The sequence below is a fragment of the Pipistrellus kuhlii genome, unplaced genomic scaffold, assembly GCF_014108245.1.
Source record: "Pipistrellus kuhlii isolate mPipKuh1 unplaced genomic scaffold, mPipKuh1.p scaffold_m20_p_45, whole genome shotgun sequence".
Classification (NCBI taxonomy): domain Eukaryota; kingdom Metazoa; phylum Chordata; class Mammalia; order Chiroptera; family Vespertilionidae; genus Pipistrellus; species Pipistrellus kuhlii.
The window spans coordinates 758453-769655 of record NW_023425546.1 but is presented as its reverse complement, the minus strand read 5'-3'; positions in this window follow the sequence as shown (position 1 = coordinate 769655).

The window sequence follows — 11203 nt, the reverse complement described above, 5'->3', positions numbered from 1 at the left end:
GTTTGAAATTTTAACCCTGCTATTTAGCTTCTATGGACTTAACCTTCCCCAAACAAGGTCATCAGTGCTGGCGCCAGGCCAGGCCTCTGGTTGAGGTCTCAAGGCCCCAGTACACACTGACTCTTTAAGAACTTGCAAAAACCGGCTGGAAACACTCCATATTTGGGAGACAATGAGGGTAAATCATATAAAAAGGGAGAATTCCTGCATGTTGGGGCCCAGAATTTGAGATACATTTTCCTCTGGACCTACATGTATTAAATGTAGTTCCATCTCTCTAAGTATTGCTTTGTTCTTCTTCTGTTTTCTGTAATAGAACCAGCTTGGGCAAAAGAAAAGAGAGAAGAGGCTCAGGTAAGCCACCCACAGAAGGGACAGCCAGCGCAGCACGACCCTCTTCCCACCTCCCGTCTCCGCCTCTGCATAGGCCGGCTCCATTTCTGCTCTCTGCCATTCAGCCTCTTCACACGGAGAGGAAAGGCACCGTCATCGCTGAGTTCGTTCCCTCATGCTTGGCCAGAGGAGAGGGTCCTCCATCTCCAGCCGGAAAAGCACTGGGAGGGACTGGGGCTGCGCATGTTCTCAGGACTGAGGACTGGGTTCTACGCCAACAAGAACAACAGCCCTACACACACACTGCTCACCGAGTCTGCTCACCCTCCCCGTCACCTTCCCTTTCGCCCTCCTGGGGCCGTCCTGCCACCGCCTGCAGCTCTGCCAGAGGATCCGAGTGCGGCCTCAGGAAGCCCCGCAGGATTCTTCTCCCCTCCGCCCCTCGCGATGCTCCTCCCCACGATCCTCAACACGCTCCTCCCCACGTTCCTCCCTATGCTCCTCCTCACGCTCCTCCCCACGCTGCTCCTCACCACGCTCCTCCTCCCCACGCTCCTCCTCCCCACGCTCCTCACCACACTCCTCCCCATCGCTCCTCCCCACGCTCCTCCTCACGCTACTCCCCCCACGCTGCTCACCATGCTCTTCCTTCCCACGCTCCTCCTCACGCTCGTCCTCCCCACGCCCCTCACCACGCTCCTCCTCCACACGCTCCTCCCCATGCTCCTCCTCCCCACGCTTCTCACCACGCTCCTCCCCATGCTACTCCCCAGGCTCCTCACCATGCTCTTCATCCCAAAGCTCCTCCTCACACTCCTCCTCCCCATGCTCCTCCCCACGGTCCTCCTCACCATTCCTCCCCACGCCTCTCCTGACACTGCTCCTAACGCTCCTCCTGACACTCCTCCCCACTCTCCTCCCCACTCTCCTACACACACTCCTCCTCCTCACACTCCTCCTGACGCTCCTCCTGACACTCCTCCCCACGCTCCTCCCCACGCTCCTCCCCACTCTCCTACACACACTCCTCCTTCCCATGCTCCTCACCACGCTCCACCTCACCGCTCCATCTCACCGCTCCTCCTCACCGCTCCTACCCATGCTCCTCCTCACCGATCCTCCCCACGCTCCTCCACATGCTCCACCTCCCCACGCTCCTCCACATGCTCCACCTCCCCACACTCCTCCCCATGCTCCTCCTCACCGATCCTCCTCACACTCCTCCCCACGCTCCTCCCCACACTCCTCCCCATGCTCCTCCTCACCCTCCTCCCCACACTCCTCCTCATGCTCCTCCTCCCCCTCCTCCCCACGCTCCTCCTCATGCTCCTCCTCACCCTCCTCCCCACGCTCCTCCGCAGGCTCCTCGCTTGGCGGCCAGGGTTGTCTGAAATGTAACAGGACAGCTGAAACCGGTTTGGCTCAGTGGATAGAGCATTGGCCTGGCCTGCAGACTAAAAGGTCCCAGGTTCAATTCTGGTCAAGAGCATGTACCTTGGTTGCAGGCACATCCCCCATTGGGGGTGTCAGGAGGCAGCTGATTGATGTATCTCTTTCATCGATGTTTCTAATTCTCTATCCCTCTTTCTTCCTCTCTGTAAAAAATCAATAAAATATATTTTTTTTTAAAAAAAGAAAAAGAAGAAATGTAACAAGAGAAAATTCTAACTAGCACGACATGATAAATCATAAACCATGGTGGCATGTAAAACCTACTATGTGACTAAAGCTGGAAACTTTTCAGCAGCACATACTGATACCACAGATCTCAAGGAATCCTCCTCCAGCTTGTACTGGCTCATCCTCGTTCACTGCATTCACGGGATTTATCACCCTCTGCGGTCTGTGTCCACTGCCATCTCCCTACCAGGATGTAAGCGCCAGAGGGCTGGGATCTTGTTTGTCCCGCTCCCTTTGGCCCCTCCGTGCCAGCACAGCACCCAGAAGGCCCGTGTTCTGGGAATTCCCATTTTTCTCTGTGTGCAGATTTAAATGTCTGCAGGAACTTCTCTGAATCGACTCTTGCTTCACCCCTTGCAGACATTCCTTACAGTCTCTGGCAGCTAGACAGCTGCTTTCTCCGCATTTCTAGTGTAATTTCCTACTTCTTTGTGATACCCTTTTAGTCATCCCAGCGACAACCTGGAGGATGGAGGCTCCTGGCACAAAGGGAGGCCTGGAGAGCAGAGAGGCGTGGACTGCTAGGACCCCATCTCTGTGGGGATGGTATTCGTTGTCTCACCTCCCAGGTGTTCCACTTCATCCCAGGAATAGTCATGCCATTGGCAGCGGCTCAATTCACTTTCTTGAGCCGGAAGTTCCAAACCCCCGTGTTGCCCTGTCAGCAGCCCTAACCACCACTGACTGCACTTCCTTTTCTGGCCCTTTCTCCCTTGGCTTCCCCAGTGCCTCCCCTGAGCTTGCCCTCTTCCTGCTTGCATTCCCTCCTGGTTCTCCTCCAAGACTCCTCTTCCGCCTCCAGCCTGCCCTGCGACACAGGCCCCTTGGTCTGTCCCAGTCCATCTCCTCACTCCTATGGCCTCACCCCCTCACGTGGCTCTGCTTATTCTGACTGCGGTGGCTCTCCCTGCACAGGCCTCGCCGGGCCGCATTCCTGGGCTTCACTTGTGCTAGACTCAGAGCAGTCAATGTTTCCCACACTCTTGCTGCTCTAGCTTCTTCTCTTTTCCTTGGCATCTTCCCGGCCCTTCTTCAATTGTAACCAAGTCCTGTCAAATCCAAATCTTCTGCATGTCTCCTGACACTACTGCTCCACTCTGACCACCCTTCCTTTGAGGTCAGCACCAGTTTTACGTCTACTCTTACGTCTCTGTCTCCGTCTCCAGGTCGCCGCTCCTGCGCCGCCTCACACCTCCTCTAGAAGACTCTTCCCCAGCACAGCATTTCCTACACCCTCTGACTTTAACTTCTCAGCTCTCTAATATCTTCAACGCAGGATGGAGCCCCAAATCCTGGTGGAAAAGGCCTTTCATGGCCAGCCCCTGCCCACCTTTTCAGCCTCCCTCCCTCATCTGCACCCTGTATTCTAGCTCTACGGAACCATTTGCAGGTGCCCGATGTGTCCAACTACGTCCCACTGCTTCCCCTTTGCAAGGCGCCTCCTTGGTCGGCTGGGAAATGCCGCCATCTCCAGCACGAGGTCAGCGGGCCTCCGCAGGACCTTCTTCCTCCGGGACTCACTGTGCCGCCCTGTGGGACCTGTGCTGCTGGGCAGGCTGGAGAGGAAGGAAAGTCTTGGAGGAGAACGGGGAGGGAATGCCAAGCAGGAAAAGGGCAAGCTCAGGGGAGGCACCAGGGAACCCAAGGGAGAAAGGTTCAGAAAAGGAAGTGCAGTCAGTGATCTCCACAGGCCCTGTAACACTTGGTTTATTTTATTACAAGTCTGTCTTCCCGCCCAGACTGTACATTCCATGACACATAGTAGGCTTTCAATATATGTTCCATGAGTGAATATTATAAACACATAAACTCCCTTGTAGGGAGACTTTGTAATTTTATACATTGCTACATCCTTAGAGCCTAAAATAATGCCTGCATCCCAACAGATATTCAACAAATATTTGTTGAACCTGTGTGTGAATGCAATAAAAATACACACACCAAACATACATCATGTACACATGTTCTAGAGACTAACTTTCCAGGAGTCTTTAAAACACGCCCAAGGAGACATCCCTACTGCTCCTTCCCCTCAGCAGCTAGATGCCAGCCAGGCGGCTGCCAGCTTCCTCCCGGCCTCCGGATGACTCAGGAAAGCTTCCTTGGGGACGAGTGGGAGGTGATGGTTGGCAAAAATAACCAGACACTTGAGCATCATCCAGTCTCTGTCTGTGGAGTGAACAGCAGGGGGAAGGTTCCTCGCAGGCCGCATGAGGCAGGCTTTCATCCTCCCAATGCCGAGGGTTACCAAGCACAGTAAGACCGACACAGGGGGGGTGCAGTGAGACAGCCGGCTCCTGAGCAGCGAGCTGCTGGTGTCAGGTGCGGGCGCTCTCTGCAGACCGAGGAGAACACGGGGGAGCAGTGGTGGCTGTATGTTATTGTGCTGATCATTCCCTCTGTGTGATCACAAAGGGCTTTCCCATACTTTTTCTCATTTGATAATCATGACAACCAGGAGAGAAGGGCAATTTTACAAACGAAGAAAAAGACTCAGCGAGAACCTGTGACTCGCTTAAAGCATGATTCTCAAAGCGGTCCAGACCAGCAGCAGCATCACCAGGGAACATGTTAAACATGCAGATGCTGGCCCAGCCTGATCTCCTGAGCCAGACACAGGATGAGGCCCAGCCCGGGCCTGCAGCAAGCCCTACAGGGGATGCCAGTGCGTACCAGAACTTAAGAACCACTGACTTAGGATCACAGGGATAGCACGTCACAGACCTTGGGTGAACCCAAGGATGTGCTAAGGTGCTGTCTTTCATTGCGTTTTTGCATATTAATAGCTTATAGTTTCTTGTTCCTACTTTTCTATGAAGCCCTACCCAGGCCAGTTCCAGCTACATCTCCAACCTCCCTCCACTCCACTCTCCCTGCCACTGGCCTAATCTGTCCCTTAGTCATGCCAAGTTTGTTTCCACCCCAGGACCTTTGCCACACTTTTTCCACTGCCTGGAATGCCATCCATCCTGGCTTGATTCTTCTCAACTTAGGTCTCAAGGCAAGTATCCTCTCTTCACTGAGACCTTTGTAGGGTCCCTCCATGACTCTGTCAGATCCCTCTATTATTCCCCTTGCTTGCTTACTAGAAAGTAAACTCCTCGAGGGTAGGCTCCTGTCTTTCTAATCCACTATTATACTTCCAGTGCCCAGCACAGTATTAACAAATGGAAGAAACTCAGCAAACATTTACTGAATAAGTAAACCACAAACATTGGAAGAAACCAAGATGGCAACATATGAAATGCTGCCTCGCACAACCACTTCAAAACTACAACTAAAAGACAAAGCAAACATCACCCAGAACCACAGGAAGGCTGGCTGAGTGGAAATTCTACAACTAGAAGGAAAGAGAAAAGCACACTGAGACTCAGAGGAGCTGCGGAAGTAAAGGGAGAGGTAAGGAGACGTGCACATGTGGAGAGGGGTGGCAACTGAGTACAGGGCTGTCTTTTAGAAGCAGGAGGGAGACATAATCTCCTTACTGCTCTAAACTCCAATTCCAGGTGAGACTCTGGGGACCCAGTCTCATATGGGGAGAAACTGGACTGTCTGACAATGGGTGAAACTCAACAGTGGCTTTCTCTCAGAGGTGCTTACAGCGATTACTGTGGGACAATGAGACCCAGGGGCCTCTTAGGGCAGGAATGATGGGAAGCCATTGCTGTTTGCTCCACCCTAAGACTCCAACCCACCCCAGCTGTACACAGAGTCTTTTGCATTTGAATGGCCAGGTCCTTTGCAATCTAAACTTACCTACAAACTGCAGCTGAGTCAGTGAGACCCAGAACATCCAAAAGCAGGCCTAAGGCCCCAAAGCAATTTGCATTGCTTCACAGCTGGGCCTCATCTGGGCACCTCCAAAATACAAACAAAGAAGAGGAATCTGCATATCTCTCCTAGCTCCTGCTGGGTGGCATCAGGCAGAGACTAAATTAGCACCTACTTTGAGATCCAAGAGCCAGTGTACCCAGGGGTCAGAGTAGAACCATCCAGATTACAACTCCTCAGATCCATAAGGGACACACTCAGGGGGCAGACTCAGTGAACACCAAAGCCCCACTGAAGCAAGTTTTGCTTCATAAGGGTGTCTCCAGCACAGAAGTTCTCCCATAATAGATACAGCTGATCCTCACAGCCAATTGGCCTGGAGGTCAATTTCTTCCAGTGATACCAACAACAATCAAGGCTTAACTAGAACAAGACTGTGCACTCAGCCCACAGAGGGGTGCACCAAGAGTGTCCACCTCAGATAACTGGGGAGGCTGAGCCACTGGGTCCTATAGGACACCTAGCAGACAAAGCCACTCTATCAACTCAGGGAAGCAGCCAAAATGTGGAGACAAAGAAACAGGTCACAAATGACAGAAATGGAGGAAAACAAAACACTGGATATAGAGTTCAAAATTATGGTTATAAGGTTTTTCAAGAATTTACTAGAAAAGGCCAATAAATTTAGTGATACCCTCGAGGATATGAAAAAGGACCAACTAGAAATTAAGCGTACACTGACTGAAATAAAGAATAATATAGAGATCCAACAGCAGACTAGAGGATCGCAAGAATCAAGTCAGAAATTTGAAATACAAAGAAGCAAAAACACCCAACCGGAAAAGTAAAAAGAAAAAAGAATCCAAAAATATGAAGATAGTGTAAGGAGCCTCTGGGACAACTTCAAGTGTACCAACATCAGAATTATGGGGGTGCCATAAGAAGAGAGAGAGAGCAAGATACTGAAAGAAATAATGACTGAAAACTTCCCCCACCTGGTGAAAGAAATAGATTTACAAGTCCAGGAAGCACACAGAACCCAAACAAAAGAAATCCATAGAAGACCACACCAAGACACATCATAATTAAAATGCCAAGAACAAAAGACAAAGAGAGAATATTAGAAGCAGCAAGAGAAAAACTGTTAATTACCTACAAGGGAGCACCCATACCATTGTCAGCTTATTTCTCAACAGAAACTATACAGGCCAGAAGGGAGTGGCAAGAAATATTCAAAGTGATAAATAGCAAGAACCTACAACCAAGATTACTCTACCCAGCAAAGCTATCATTCAGAACTGAAGGTCAGATAAAGAGCTTCACAGATTAGAAAAAGCTAAAGGAGTTCATCACCACCAAACCAGTTTTATATGAAATGCTAAAATATATTCTTTAAGACAAGGAAGAAGAAGAAAAAAAATAAAGATAAAAATTATGAACAACAAATACATATCTATCAATAAGTGAATCCAAAAATCAAGTGAATAAAAAAATCTGTTGAACAGAATAAACTGGTGAATATAATAGAATCAGGGGCAAAGAAAGGAAGTGGACTGACAATTCTTGGGGAGGAAGGGGTGTGTGGGGTGCAGGAAGAGATTGGACAAAAACTGTACACCTTTGAATGAGGACAGTCGGAGGGAGGGTAAGGCAGAGGGTGGGTGGGAACTGAGTGGAAGGGAGCTATGGGGGGGGGGCGGAACAATTGTAATAATCTGAACAATAAAGATTTATTTTTTTAAAATGCACACATATGCACACAGTTATTAAAATAAAGTATAAATAAATAAACCACAAACTAGAAGCAACTCAGAAGAAGGAAATAGCAGTTTCCTTGGCTCCTGACTCCTAAGAACGGCCTATCTAGACTTTCCCTTGGGGAGGGGGCAGGGAAGGCAGGGAACATATTCTTAGACTGTCAGGGGGCATAGACCGATATGACAATGATCTCTCTTTGGAGATGGTATTCATTGTCTCCTGGCTAGTGGCTCCTGGGGTCTGGGTGAGGGCAGTCTTGATTTCTTGTATGTCTTTCCTCAAGGCGCCTGCCCAAGAGGGTGGGAGCAGTGCTCACCTCCTGTGGGATCAGTCTGCACTGCCCCTGGTGTTCAGGAGGCAAGAGTTGTTCCCATTACCTGGGTAGGCCCACCCTCTGAGAGCATGCTCCAGAGAAGGGCAGTTCTTTTTATATTTCCAGAATCAAAGGAGAAAGCATAAGGAGAGTTACCTGAAATCAACTGGTGATAGATTAAGAAGATGAGAGAGAGTAAAGAAGGGAAATCCTAGGATTAGATAAAAAATAAAATGGAGAGCTACATACTACCTCTACCTTGGTGGGTTCAGAATAGTTAACATTTATTTATTTATTTATTTATTTATTTATTTTTATTTATTTAATAAGTTTTTATTGTTCATATTATTACAAATGTTCCTTTCCCCCACCACCACCATTGCTCTCCTCCACCAGGTTCCCACCCCACCCTCTGCCCTTTCCCCTCTCCCCATTGTCCTCATCCATAGGTGCAGTTTATGTTCAGTCTCTTCCCACGCCCCCCTCTCCCCTTTTCTCCAAGAATCATCAGTTCACTCCCCTTCCATACCTCTAATTCTATTATATTCAACAGTTAATATTGTTCATCAGATTTTTTTAATTTCCTTGGTTTTTAGATTCACTTGTTGATAGTTACGTATTTGTTGTTCATAATTTTTATCTTCGTTTACTTTCTCTTCTGAAAGAACCCCCTTCAGCAATTCATATAATTCTGGTTTGGCGGTGATGAACTCCTTTAGCTTTTTTTTATTAGTGAAGCTCTTTATCTGGCCTTCGATTCTGAGTGATAGCTTTGCTGGGTAGATTATTTTTGGCTGTAGGTTCTTGCTATTCATCACCTTGAATATTTCTTGCCATTCCCGTCTGGCCTGCATGGTTTCTGTTGAGAAGTCAGCTGACAATCATATAGGTGCTCCTTTATAGGTTACTACCTTCTTTGCTCTTGCTTCTTTTAATATTCTCTCTTTGTCTTTTGCTCTTGGAATTTTAATAATGATGTGTCTCTGTGTGGTCCTCTTTGGATTCCTTTTGTTTGGAGTTCTGTGCGCTTCCTGGACTTGTAAGTCTAATTCTTTCACCAGGTGGGGGAAGTTTTCTGTCACTATTTCTTTCAGTATGTTTTCGATATCTTGCTCTCTCTCATCTTCTGGGACCCCCATAATTCTGATGTTGGTTCGTTTGAAGTTGTCCCAGAGGTTTCTTACATTATCTTCAATTTTCTGGATTCTCTTGCCTTCTAGCTTCTGTGGAGGAGTGTCTTCTGGCTCTTTATGTTCCAAATCTTTGACTTGATTCTTGCGATCTTCCCTTCTGTTTTTAGGACTCTGTAAAATATTTTTTTATTTCAGACAATGTATTCTTTATTTCTTGTTGATCCCTTATCATTTCTTGTTGACTCCTTATTAATTCTAGTTGATCCCTTTTCATATCCCCATAGGCCTTATCCATCTTTTCTAGGAAATTCTTGAAAAACCTTATAAGCGTAGATTTGAACTCTATATCCAGACTCTTTTTGTCCTCCATTTCTTTCGTTTATGATCTATTTTGTTGTCGCATTTCGCAGTTACAGATGGGACGGGGTTTCAGGGTGGAGCCTGCAGCTTTGGCTTCCGTCAGCCCCGCCCTATGCGGGTCCTTCAGTGCTCGCCGCTGCCGGCGCCTCTGAGAGAAAGGTGCCCTCAATTTTCGCCTGCTGCCAAACAGTCTATGCTCTCCCCCAATGAGCCTGGTATTGGGGTTCAGTTCAGTTGGAAGTGGAGTTGGAGGTGGCGTTCAGAGCAGTCTGGAGCCCCTGTCTCCTTCCCGTCAGGGCACTCCCATGGCACAGCCGACCATCCCTTCTCTGCGCGCAGTGTGCGCGCCACCGGGACCTCCTTTCGCCTCTCCCCGGGGTTCCGCCTTACAGCCCGGCTCCCTATGGCTGAGCCTGAGTCCCCGGGGTCTGGCCTAGAACTGGGGTTCAGAGCAGTCGGGGGCCCAGCACAGTCGGAGCTTTTATCTCCTTTCCGCTAGGGAACGCCCGCCAGGCACTCGGCCTTCCTCCTCTCCAGCTCCGTCCTCTCTGCGCGCGTGGGCACCACTTCTCCGTACCTTGGGCTTTTCCAGCTCCTCTGCGTCTCCTTCTGGTTTTCTCCTTGCTTCTCGCTGTAGAATTTCCAGTCAGTCAACCTTCCTGTAGTTCTGGGCAATGTCCGTTTTATATTTTAGTTGTATTTTATTGAAATTGTTGTGTGCGGCTGCGGCTAGGTGTTCACCTGGGCGCAGCCATCTTGGATCTCTCAGAATAGTTAACATTTATAGGAAACAGAGATGGTAGGCAGGCAACAAGGAAACAATGAGGATTTTCATAGTCATTGTGTTCCTGTGCCTGCATTGATGTGTCTAGAAAAGTACTCTGACATTTCAAAGGGATGTTATCCTGGATGCAAAAGAACAATGGATAGGGCTCACTAAGGCCAAGACTGACATTTTACTAAGGAAGCTAATCACCTGGGACTCTGCTCACCAGGACCTGCCCTGGTAGGAGTGTATGACCAGATCCTCCCGTAGTTACTTTCAGTCGCGTGGCTTGAGCCTGCCATGTAGCCTCTCCTTCATTCACATGTGGCAAAAGAACTTGCAGGTATTAAGAATCTTGAGGTGGGCTGAAACCGGTGTGGCTCAGTGGATAGAGCGTCAGCCTGCGGACTGAAAGGTTCCAGGTTTGATTCCGGTCAGGGGCATGTACCTTGGTTGTGGGCATATCCCCAGTAGGGGGTGTGCAAGAGGCAGCTGATCGATGATTCTTCCTCATCAATGTTTCTGACTTTCTATCCCTCTCTCTTCCTCTCTGTAAAAAATCAATTAAAAAATATTTTTTTAAAAAAAAGAATCTTGAGGTGGGAGAGGTGATGTTGTGATTTACATTTGGTCTTTGTTCACAATCCCTGCCTCGGAGCTCTGGGAACTCTTGGGATTTCTCAGCATTGAGAAGGGAGTTTTGTCTTTTGTCCTGTGAATGAGGTGACTTGTGGACCCCATCTAAGGATGGGGGTCAGTTGTCAATGAAACCAACCATGTGATTAAAATTTTGGAAGGTTTAGTCCCTCCCGCCACCACCCCCACCTCCACCCACCCTTGTCTTCACCCACCCGTGCCTCCCAGATGGGAGGTGGAATCAATCACCAATGCCCAATGATCTAATCAATAACACCTACGTGACAAAGCCTCCATAAAATAAATAAATAAATAAATAAAAACAAGAGTTGGGGGGCTTCCAGGTTGGTGAACATGTGAGATTCAGGGAGAGCAGCAGCTTGGAGAGGGCAGGGAAGCACCTCCTCTTTGCTCATAGATTCCCTATCCATCTCTTCCATCTGGATGTCCCTA